Below are 12,965 nucleotides of genomic sequence, written 5' to 3' on the forward strand. Positions count from 1 at the left end.
TCTTTCCCCAATCTGCTAGCTAGCATAGGAAGGGAAGTAATCTGCATCACCTATAGAAGTGACACTGAATACTTCCTCCCTGGAGCAAAGGCAGGACCCGGACTGAATTGTGACTCTGCATTCTATTCAAGGCTTATGCCAAAGTCAAGGAATTATCTTTTTCAGAAGAAAATCTTTATTCTAACTGGTTTGAACAAAAGTAAATCCTGACTAGCCCAGTATTTCCCAAACTTGGGACGCTGCTTGTGTAGGGAAAGCCCCTGGTGGGCCGGGCCGGTTTGTTTACCTGCTGCGTCTGTGGGTCCGACCGATCGTGGCTCCCACTGGCCGCGGTTCGCTGCTCCAGGCCAATGGGAGCTGCTGGAAGTGGCGAAGGCCGAGGGACGTACTGGCCACCGCTTCCCACAGCTTCCATTGGCCTGGAGCAGCGAACTGTGGCCAGTGGGAGCTGTGATCGGCTGAACCTGCGGATGTGGCAGGTAAACAAACTGGCCCGGCCTGCCATGGGCTTTCCCTACATAAGAGGTGTCCCAAGTTTCGGAAACACTGGTATAGTTTATTTATAAAACATAGCAGTCTGTCCGCATAATACAGGTCACTGTGACCAGATCATCTTGGTGTTCTGCTCTCTGCACTATTTCCCCATTGTTTAAAGAGTCCAGTTCAAGCCCTTTGTCAAGATACTTCTTCTTTCGTATGGCTGGTGTAGAGCAGCAACTACAATTTCATCTGAAGTTGATTGAGTCAAATGGCTACATCAGGAGTAGCAGAATTTATTGCATGATGCCTCCTTTATATTAATAAATTGTGCCATAGGTAGTGATGTGTTCAATGGTCTGTTGTGGAGAACTACACTCGCATGCTGGGGAGTTCTTGATTTTCCATTTGTGCATTAGATGTCAGCATCTACCATGGTTGGTTTGGATTTAACTCAGAGTTGACCCAGGTGACCATGGAAGGTTAAACCTAGAAAACGTCTGTGTTGGATCTGGCACAAGGTGCTTAATTTTTAAGTCTTGTTTAGCCCAATCTGCTTTTCAAGCCTCCTTCTGATTGTAGCTTGATTGCATGAGGCTAAATGAATGTTCCCAGAAAGGTATGTGGAACTTAAGACGTAGTGGGGGGGAGGTAGGAGAGATGTTGTCAAGGTCTTGGTGGATAGGAATACATCTGCAAAGCTTAGTGAATCCAAGAAAACAGATCTCTAGATACTCAAAGCCCTTCATTGGCTTTTGCCTTTGTTTACTACAACCTCCCATAACAATTGTGTTCCACTGGAACCATGAACCTGTTGACCAACAGGGGTAGGTCTGAGAGTGCAGAAGAAAGAAATTTCATAAAGCTAGACCTAGAATACAGAATTCACTTGAGAGAGAGAAAAGAATGAACAAAGATCTCACCATTTTCTCAGCTAAACTTATCTTTTATCTCTTAGTTTTCTCCTAATAAGCTCTTCTCTCACATACACTAAATCACATAAACTCAACAAGCTATTTCTCCTTCCCAGGCTATAGGAGGAAAATAGAGAGATTGTTAATGTTATTTCTATTTTGTAAACAAGTGGGAGGTGATCCAATACTATCTTGCAGATAATAGATCAGATAATGTAAAACCTGTGCTAGCAATTACTCTTATTAAGCCACCTACTTTTGTAAGAGACCAACTCCAAACTATCTCCAAGTGTACTGAGCATAGTTCCACTCTACCTTCATTAGAAAACCTGCTGCGTTAAACAATCCATTTCTATCAGTTTCTTGAGTGGTGACTATAATACAGCATGGGTTGCACTGTAATGTTAGAGCGAACAATTCAGGCATGAAAACAAAATAGTTGAAAAGAAGGTACTGAGGGGAACTTAAAAAAAGAAAAGATCAGTGGTAAAAAGCAACCAAGATGACCAGCTAGCAGACAGATTATGCATGTGATCTTTTATGCTCTATTTTGAGATCCACACTCTTTCTTCGGGGATGTTTAGGTCATATGAAAGACAAAGGAGATTATACCCATGTACTAAGTGGAAGAGCGTCAAACTTATTTTAAATTTTATACAAAAAATAAACATTTCAGCAGTCAGATACGATGGCGATAAATATCTCAGGTGGGTAGATTTACTGGTGTAAATCTTGAGTAACTCCACTGACTTAAAGGGGAGTTATTAGTTTCCATTGAATTAGCAAAACTTCATCTTGAAGATACCCAGAAATAGTCTCTCTGGTTTTGCCTATGACCTGCATCTCAACCTGTAGGGGCTGGTTTGGGCAGTGAAATCCAAGTTCCCAGGCTGTCCCCGCAAATCACTCCAACAAGCTGTATTTGAAGTGGTTCAAATTTGTACTCACATAGATGCTGCATCACAAAAACTGCATAAGCAAATAGAAACAAGCTTTATGAAAGTTTAAAATCCGATTTGAGTTTGATTTGGTCTGAGAGTTGTGTGGCATTGGACTCTATTTTGTTGTACTGAATCAGTTAAGTGTTTGATCCAAAACCCACCGAAGTTCATGAGATAACCTCTCTGAGCTGTGGATCAGTTCTTAGTGAGGAGCTATATTACCACAGAATACCTAGATACGCTTCCTGTGTTGGAATTATTCAGGGTTTTATTAGTAATTATTGTTGTTGTGTTAAAGGAAGTATCACTAACTTTAAATGGAGGCTGCAAACTAAATATCCTTTGAGGCTTCTCTAATTAGGCACTGGCTTTCTTCTTAGATAATCTTAGTACCTAATTAAATGAACTACGTAGTTGCCTGTTGTGGGGTTGTGCCATAGCACTTCATAAATTCATAAATACGGACCCAATTCTCGGGGGATGCTGAGCAACCATATGGGAATGAGCACACTCATCTCCCATTTAAACTACTAGCAGTGGAGAGTGCTCAGTATCTAACAGGATCAGGTGCTTGGTATGCAGAGACTTGCTACAATACTCTGCTGCTGTAATCTGTCATTAGCAGTACTACCACCAAGTCACAAAATATCTTAGCAGGTATTTACATTTATTCAAACAATGCAAAGGCAGAATCCACGCTGTGTCTGCATTGCTAACGACTATTAGGAGACTATGGGATGAGAATAATCACAAAACCTGAATGGAGATAATAAAGCCAATGGTGTTCAAGTGCTGAAACAAAGAGAATTCCCAGTAGGGCAGTGATCTTCTGAATGACTCTGCACAAGCCTTTGAATTTCACCTTGACGTTTAAATGAAGAAAGGGAGAGAAAAGCACAGGCCAATTTCATTGATTGGTGTAACTCAGAAATCTAACATAAAAGCATCCAGATGATTCAGTATATACACCATTGAAAGCCAAATTCCATTGACTTCTATTCCCCTTTCATTAAAACAGCCTTCTAATTTCTTCCTTAAGATAGATAGATGGATAGATAAAATCAAGTGTAGTCCCTTGTGAAACTCTGTGACTTTGGTTTGCAGGGTGGGGGCAGGCACGGGTCAAAAAGCCCCTCTCTTTTATGGATTCAGTTTTTGTGGGTTTGCATTCCCTGAGTTTCATTGTGAGGATCTGTGTTCTAATGAACCCCAATATTCAGAGTATACTCAGTGAAAGATTTACCTTGTTTGGATTAGAAAAGTTCATGTACACACCCCTTCCCCCCAAAACAAAAAACAAAAAAAAAACAACAACCCAACAAAATGGCATCAGAAGGAGGGGCCCTTGCAGGTCTTGAGAACACAAGTCTGATCAAAGTACATTGAGTTATATTGACTTCAATGGGCTACGGGTCGGGCCCCATTGTGTTGTGCCACAGTATGGTAAATTCAAATTCAACACGTATTCCCAAAACAGCACTTGATGCAATGCACAGTCTCTATGAATGCAATCGCTGAAACAATATGATCTAGTCATAAATACTCTGATGTAGTCACTTGAACGTATGATCTCCTGATCCACCCAACCATATGAGGTATTCTCATCCCAGCGCAGACAAATGCCTCACCAGAACTACGCCTGCCCACGAGCTGTTGAGTTTTGTTGACAATAAGTGGTCTCAAACATACAGACAATCCAAATGTAATTTCAGAGCTATTGACACAGGAGCTATAAGCCTGGGAACCTCATTTTGCTGTAGAAATTTTTTATGTGAGTCTTCTGACTGCCTAACTTGCTGCAAGACTTAGAAAGGAAGACCAATGTGTTTTGACTTCTGGATTATGTAGGAAAATAGATGTGATAAATTATAAAGGCCAGATTGTGAGCCTGGCTATGCTACTGCACAGGGCAGCTAGGACGGAGTAAGGACTCACTTACTCTTATACCTGAGCTAACCACATTGTGGTAGCAGCAAGGTGTGAGAATACAAATTATGCAGGTACATTATGCATGTAGGTGATAAGTGATTGGGGAGGGCTGGGGAGTGCATGAAGCCTTGGCTCCATCCCTAATGACCTGGGCTAGCAAAGCTAAACCACCATACAAGGGCAAATAATCTGTGCCACCTCTCCCTCTGCTTTCCTCACTGGAAAAAGGGAGCCAGACTGCAACTCTTAGAATAAAAATCTGGTTCTTGATATGTTCCTGTGGCAACACCACTGTGCCCTACTCCTTATTCAGGGCATGTGACAATGATAAAGCCATAACTGAGCCTGAAACATTTTTGGAAAGTTAAAGACCTGCTGTTACTGATACCTAACATCTGTACCTTTAAGATGCTAAACGTGCACTGAATTCTTCAGCAACATGTATAATGTGCAGATCACTGTTGGGGGAAGAGGTGAATAGAATATATAATAATTATTCATTACATTTTAGTTAATATGCAAATACAGTTCAAAATGTTTAGCGCACAGCTATGTAAGGCTCTTTCACTGGGAAAAGGTTGCACAGACCCATAGAGCCCAAAGCCCTATGGGAAAGGGTGGGTATGTAAATTGACCAGGTTTCTCCCTGAGCCCCCGGGGAAAGGGTAGGTGTCTTACACCCCGAACCCTCAGTATGGAAAAGGGGAAGCCTAAATTGACTGGGTCACACTTTGAACCCTCAATAGGGTATAGGCAGGGTGCCCTAAATTGACTGGGTCACACCTTAAGCCAGGGGTCGGCAACCTTTCAGAAGTAGTGTGCCGAGTCTTCATTTATTCACTCTAATTTAAGGTTTCGCATGCCAGTCATACATTTGAATGTTTTTAGAAGGTCTCTTTCAGTAAGTCTACAATATATAACTAAACTATTGTTATATGTAAAGTAAATAAGTTTTTTAAAATATTTAAGAAGCTTCATCTAAAATTAAATTAAAATGCATAGCCCTCTCCCCTCCACCCGCCTGGACCAGTGGCCAGGACCCGGGCAGTGTGAGTGCCACTGAAAATCAGCTCGTGGGCCACCTTCGGCACACGTGCCATAGGTTGCCTACCCCTGCCTTAAGCTCTCAGGGAGTATAGATTTGGGCGGGGGGGGGCGGGGTTTGACTCAATAGTCCCCTTTAATAATTTCTATTTTTTTAATTTAGCATATTGTGGCAACAAGATCAGCAACCCATCGTGAAACATTATCTATGTGCATATATGGATCTCCTTTAAAAAGTATATTATACATACACACAGGCATATTTACATACACAATGTTTAGAACTACTTTTTATATACATAATGGTCAATACGGGAGTATATGTGGGCATTTCACTTCAATGTGTAAAGTTAAGCACAAGGTCAGTTCCTTCTAGTACTCCCACTGAGCTAAATTCAGGGAAGTTACTCACGTGTGTACGTGTCAGTAAGATCAGGGTCTTACTTCTGATGTTGCATTTACACGCACGCACGCACGCACGCACGCACACACACACACACACTTCCATCCAGTCCTGTGAGGAGTCGAGCGCCCTCAGTTACCTTTGGTTTCAATGGAAATTACAGTCACGCCTATTTATAGAAATCAATGGGAGCTGAGGATGCTTGGCACCTCACAGCATTGGGGTGTCTAAAAAGTGAGGTGGAGAATCAAGTAATAAGCTTACTACCTTGTTTCAAAAGCATAAGTTTTAACTGAGAATCACTGTATTGCATTAACTTAATCAGAGTGTTGACTGTGAAAACAAAGGCAAATATCTTTGTTCTACTTTTTGATTGATACACTTCTTCAGTAACATTAATGCCAATATAAAGTTAAAATTGTACCTATTAAGAAAATTTTGATGGATACTATAAGTAGCCAAAGTCTTACTATGGATACAATCAATTCTGCACAGATTCTGTGTCTTGTTGACTGTTCGAGTGATTGAGGATGGTACCTTTTATTATTGTTGCTATTATTAATTATTATTATTATTACTATTGTTATTTTCTGTCCTGATGCCCCCATGCAGGCCCAAGGCCCTTGAGTATTAAGCCATTTAATTTGGACTTCCTCTGACTTTCCTAACATATAGCGCCAATGTAGGAGGATGCTGTTAGTGTACAGGCCCCTTGGGTAGCTAGTTATGAAACTTCAATTGCTGCACTTAAGCAAGATTGTCAGAATGCTTGGTCTCCTAGACACTATGGCTCCAGATCCATCTACAAAACTTTAAGTGCCACTTGCTAAAAGTATGGAAAAAACCATATCCTGTCTTTGTGTATACAGAGCATCACTATTAGTGGTGTTTTGTACGATCGTGAGTAACATGGGCAAACAAAATTATGGGTGTTTATTAGCTGAAAGCCTGATTTTCTACACTTGAGACTCAAAACAAGGTTAATTTTAGAGTTGACAAATGATTTTATAACATTTGGTATAAACCCAGCTCATTTCTTGAAATGAACTGACACCAAACATTTTTGTAAGTTTGTAATGTTTTGGAGAAATTCTTGACATCCGGGGCATGGGCCGAGGGATGTACTGGCCGCCGCTTCCAGTAGCTCCCATTGGCCTGGAATGGCGAACCACAGCCAGTGGGAGCCGCAATCAGCCGGACTTGCAGATGGAGCAGGTAAACAAACCTGCCCAGACTGCTAGGGGCTTTCCCTACATAAGCAGCGTCCCAAGTTTGGGAAACACTGACCTAGAGGATTAGGAATGAGGAGTTCTTGTGGCACCTTAGAGACTAACAAATTTATTTGGGCATAAGCTTTCATGGGCTAAACCCCACTTCATACAGTGGAAAATACAGTAGAAAGATATATATACACAGAGAACCTGAAAAAATTGGTGTTTCCATACCAACTCTAACAAGACTAATCAATTAAGGTAGGCTATTATCGACAGGAGAAAAAAAAACTTTTGTAGTGATAATCAGGATGTCCCATGTCAAACAGTTGACAAGAAGGTGTGAGTAACAGTGGTGGAAAAATTAGCATGGGGAAATAGTTTTCACTTTGTGTAATGATCCATCCACTCCCAGTCTTTATTCAAGCCTAATTTAATGGTGTCCAGTTTGCAAATTAATTCCAATTCTGCAATTTCTCATTGGAGTCTGTTTTTGAAGTTTTTTTGATGGAGAATTGTGACTTTTAGGTCTGTAATTGAGTGACCAGGCAGGCTGATGTGTTCTCTGACTGGTTTTTGAATGTTACAATTCTTGACATCTGATTTGTGTCCATTTATTCCTTTGCATAGAGACTGTCCGGTTTGGCCAGTGTACATGGCAAAGGGGCATTGCTGGCACATGGTGGCATATATCACATTGGTAGATGTGCAGGTGAACGAGCCTCTGATGGTGTGGCTGATGTCATTAGGTCCTGTGATGGTGTCCCTTGAATAGATATGTGGACAGAGTTGGCAATGGGCTTTGTTGCAAGGATAGGTTCCTGGATTAGTGTTTTTGTTGTGTGGTGTGTGGTTGCTGGTGAGTATTTGCTTCAGGTTGGGGGGCTGTCTGTAGGCGAGGACTGGCCTGTCTCCCAAGATCTGTGAGAGTGAGGGACCGTCCTTCAGGATAGGTTGTAGATTCTTGATGACGCACTGGAGAGGTTTTAGTTGGGGGCTGAAGGTGACGGCTAGTGACTGTTACTTTCTTTGTTGGGCCTGTCCTGTAGTAGGTGACTTCTGGGTATTCTTCTGGCTCTGTCAATCTGTTTCTTCACTTCAGCAAGTGGGTACTGTAGTTTTAAGAATGCTTGATAGACATCTTGTAGGTGTTTGTGTCTGTCTGAGGGATTGGAGCAAATGTGGTTGTATCGTAGAGCTTGGCTGTAGACAATGGATGGTGTGATGTGATCTGAATGAAAGCCAGAGGCACATAGGTAAGTATAGCGGTCAGTAGGTTTCCAGTACAGGGTGGTATTTATGTGACCATCGCTTATTAGCACTGTAGTGACCAGGAAGTGGACTGGTCCAGGCTGAGGTTGATGGTGGGATGGAAATTGTTGAAATCCTGGTGGAATTCCTCAAGGGCTTCTTTTCCATGGGTCCAGATGATGAAGATGTCATCAATGTAGTGCAAGTAGAGTAGAGGTGTTAGGAGACAAGAGCTGAGCAAGCATTGTTCTAAGTCAGTCATAAAAATGTTGGCATACTGTGGGGCCATGTGGGTACCCATAGCAGTGCCGTTGACTTGAAAGTATACATTGTCCCCAAATGTGAAATAGTTGTGGGTGAGGACAAAGTCACAAAGTTCAGCCACCAGGTTTGCCGTGACATTATCAGGGATACTGAAGGCTTGTAGTCCATCTTTGTTTAGAAAGTTGGTGTAGAGGACTTCTACATCCATAGCGGCCAGGGGTGTTTTCTGGAAGATCATCAATGGATAGTAGTTTCCTCAGAGCCAGAGTTGTCCCTGAGGCTGTGCATGGTGTTCTGTTCTGCATGGCTGAGGTTATGGGGCAAGTGATGTTGCCTTTCTACAATTTCAGCCCGTGCATGTCAGCGGAAGCACTCTATGTAGAAGTCCAGTCTGTTGTTTTGATCTTCAGGAGGAGTCCACGCAGAATCCTTCTTTTTGTAGTGTTGGTAGGAAGGTTTCTGTGGATTAGTGTGCTGTTCAGAGTCTGTTGGGTGGTGATCACCTTAATGAGACACAGCAGGAAATAGACAATCCTAGGGAATCTCAGGAGAGTTATGGTCAAATCCTAAACTGGTACAAATCGGTATAGCTCCCCCAAATTTTTTCTGCCACTTTTGCGAAAGAAAGGGAATTATATTTCATTATGTAATCAGACTTACCTAAAAATAGCTGGATTCTTTCCCGATTAAGCAGATAGAAGGATATAAAGCAGCCTTATTTGTTACTAGATTTTATATTCAATTTTTTCTTGTCATATTCCTACCAAATAATTCTGTGTATATCTAAGATGTCCACCAAAGCAATGCTTGTTCTCTTAACTACACTAACTCAAGCACAAATACTCAGATCCACGTAAACAACCCCTTTCCCACACATTTGTATGAATAACAAGCAGCTGCCAATTATCCATGGAAAAACCATTTACAAAGTGAATAATTAAAACTGGTAAAAACTTTGACAAAAATGGGTTTTGTCTACAATACAGATTAACACGGCTACCCCTCCGATACTTTGTCTACAATAGAATTTTTCACAGAAAAAAAAAGGTGTTCACTTAAACTACTCAGGTTTTCACTGAAAAATGAAAGCCCGAAATATGAAAAAAGTACATGTTAAGTCTACAAATATTTTAGGAGGTTGCTTGTTTGTTTGCTTTTGACAAAGACTCAATTTTTTTTTGTGGAAAAGAAATTTGTTTCTTGACCAGCTTTATGAATAATCAGCGCCAGAATGAATCACAAGCTGAATTTAACAAAAAAGTTCACAAATGCATTTCCCCACTCTCTCTCTATGAGTGCTAAGTAGCATCAGTTACACCAGCAATCACTGTAATTAAACACTGAAATATAGGCATCCATTTCTTTGCATGAGCCCCCAGCCTTCTTTTTTGAACATTTTCTTCAGAAGGAAATCTCACACAGCTGTTGCGAAAACCCTGCATGAATCTACAAAATATCTACTGTATAGCCCAGGATAAGAAAACGGTCAAAAACACAAACAAGCTATATCTAACCACTAATTGAAGCCATTGTTTAGGAACGTTATTCACATGTGGTCTAACAACTCATCTGAAATTAGTGCTCGCTGTAGATGAAAAAGCTGAATTACATGCCCCTTTTGCCTCCGCCCCAAAAAAGGGAGAGGGAAGGTAGATTGGACTAGAAACAAACATTTAGCATTAATGACAGCAAATACAAAGGCAAAGCCATGTTATATTATGTCTTTATGCACTTTTATACATGCAACCAATTAGACTCCAGTGTGTAATACTAATTCTGAAAGATACATTTCTTTCTAGAACCATGCAGAAGCTTTCTCAGTTCACGAGACAATCAGAAAATGCATCTCCCATTTCTGTTTTCTACAGAGTAGGTTTAAATAGAACAAGCCATTTGTTGCTTTACTGCCTATCTTACACCTTATTTACACTGCATTTTTATGTTCCAATGTGTCTGATTTTTTTGTTGGCATTCCCCACCATGCAGTTTACAGGATGATGAAGAAATAGCCTTGCAGGCACTGAAAAAGAGATACAACATGTTAAGACATAATTCCCTGCAGGGCATTCAAAGCTGAATTTGCTGTCACAATGAGTCCAAGCATCCATAACTATCCATGGTTTATGTGGATCTGAAACATAAAATTAGATTCATTTTAATCTTCTGAAACAGCAATCTTCCCAGGAAGGCCAAGAAACAACAGCAGATGAATACAGTAAGAGAGAGGACAGAATGAAGACAGGAACTGAATAAAATGAGATGCTGGACTTTTCTAGTAAAAGAATTGAAGTTCCATTATGGATAACAACATATCACGAAAACCCTGCTGAAAGGGATTGAGTTTCTGCCAAATCCCCTGTTTATATACAAGCGATCTCTACCGAGACTACAAGGTGGGCCAACTATGTAAGAGGATTGGAAAGTTAGTGCTAGAGTGGAATTGACTATGCTGAAGAAGGTTCATGACACTGCACATTTGATAAGTAAGATCTGATTTATGACTATGCCCTCCACTCACCTAGAAAGGGACAGACAGCACCAACTGAACAATGTGAAAGTTCAAAATAATAAATCTCAAGTTTCCCTGGCTAGTCCGAGAGGAGTGCTTAAGAAAGATGCTGCCCCAGTTTTCTAGGATCAGGCTTTGCAGCTGAAGTAACTTCAACCTCTTTACAAATTTTCTTCAGGGATTTCAGAATCTCTCTCTTCCGCTCCAGCAGTTTGCCAGGTTTGTCATGCTGCTCTGCCTCCCTCAGTGTATTCAACAATCTCATTGAGAAACTATTTGATAGCCAGAACCACTTTAATTTATTTTCTTATTAATACTTAGAAGATTTGAGTATGTAAAAAAAGTATATTTCCCTGTCTGTAGCTGGCAGACACCACTGAACCTGACACAAAGCGAGGGGGAAAATGAAAGAACAGATCCTCCCTTCAATACTAATACTAATATTTTGAGATCTGATGCCTTAATCTGAAAATAATGCTAATTTTATGCTTCCCAAATAAGGCTGGACTAGATCCTGCTTTCATTGGTACCTGTGTCATACCAGTGCAGCTTCTCTGCAGTCACATCAGATTTACACCAAGTGTGATGAAAGAATCTCATATCTATCCCATCAAATTAAGTTAAACTAATGCTATGAAGTTTTAAAAATTGTTTCACAGCCACTTGGGTTTTGTTTTCAATCATCTTCCTGCCCTCCCATCCCAAATACAAACACAAAATATTCTGTACACAATGGAATAAATTACCAGGTTAAGCCTTCTGCTGTTCCAATGTTCCAACAATTTGAGAGAAAAACTATTATAGGTTAGAATTCTAAACACTAGTTAACTTCCAATAAGACATAATAAAAACTGCCACTGATATCACACTAGTTAACTTCCAATAAGACATAATAAAAACTGCCACTGATATCACATTGATTTTAGTTCATGTTACTTATGGCAATACAGTCCAAAAACCTATGTACCTGTCATTACAATCTGGTATCATGAAGGCTTGCTTCTGACAAATGGAGTACTATGCAGTATCTAATTTACTTTCCTTTAAACAACGCTGCTTAAGTTATTTTCCAATGGTTTCTAAAGAAATCAGGTAATTAAAATGAAGCCAGTCTTGGATCCCAATCCAACATACCTAACTTTCAACTCAGTGGCACTACGCATGTGCTGAAAGCTGAACATATGCTTGAGTGCTTTGCAGGACTGCAGTCCTTGGCCCTGTTTAAGATCTCATTTAAATCGGCATACGTCAGGTGCTGCTCCATAGATGAGGCTGCAGTGCTGTGAAGGAGATCATAATCAGGCTCTTAACATATTATCCCATTTTAGCTATGGGCCAAATCTGGGTCCAGTGGAAGTGAAGGGCAAAACTCCTATTGATTTCATTGGGACCAAGGTTTGACTCTTTGCCAAAGAGCTTAGAAAATGTTGTCATACAGTATCCCATTAGAAAGCTTTTCATAGACACTCCATTTACCCCCTTCTACTGTCCCAACAATTTTTCAGAATTAATAGCATAAACTCTGTGTTCTTTACTTGTCAGAAGTACCATCTCCCTGGCTAAGACCGATGTTTTTCTTTTCGAATTCAGCTTTGCTAGTGGCATTTGTTTTTAACGGAACATTCACGTTCACCTTCTATGACTCCCAGCTGAACAACTGTGCAGGTCCAATCCTTTACCTTGGGAAAAGCCCATCGAAACAGGGTTAGCACAGAGGAGTTCCAGCAGTGAAGACACCACAGCTGGAACTTCTGCAGCTGAGTTTGAGGGCAGCTGGACACCTGGGGAAACAGCTTGCTGCAGATCCACTTCCTACTTACCTACACTTAACCTACCCTGCCTTGCCTCCACCATCTGTGCTACCATGGCTTAAGCCCCTGTAAAGCAGTGCTCTATGGCATGCACAGGACAAGGACTCTAAAGCGGATTCTCACATTCACTCCCACCTCTCCCCACAGCAGGATTGCAATGGTTCTCCTCCCTTCTCAGCCAAATGTGATAATCAGATGGAAAGGGCCAGTA

The sequence above is a fragment of the Gopherus evgoodei genome, chromosome 10 (genome assembly GCF_007399415.2).
Source record: "Gopherus evgoodei ecotype Sinaloan lineage chromosome 10, rGopEvg1_v1.p, whole genome shotgun sequence".
NCBI classification, from domain to species: domain Eukaryota; kingdom Metazoa; phylum Chordata; order Testudines; family Testudinidae; genus Gopherus; species Gopherus evgoodei.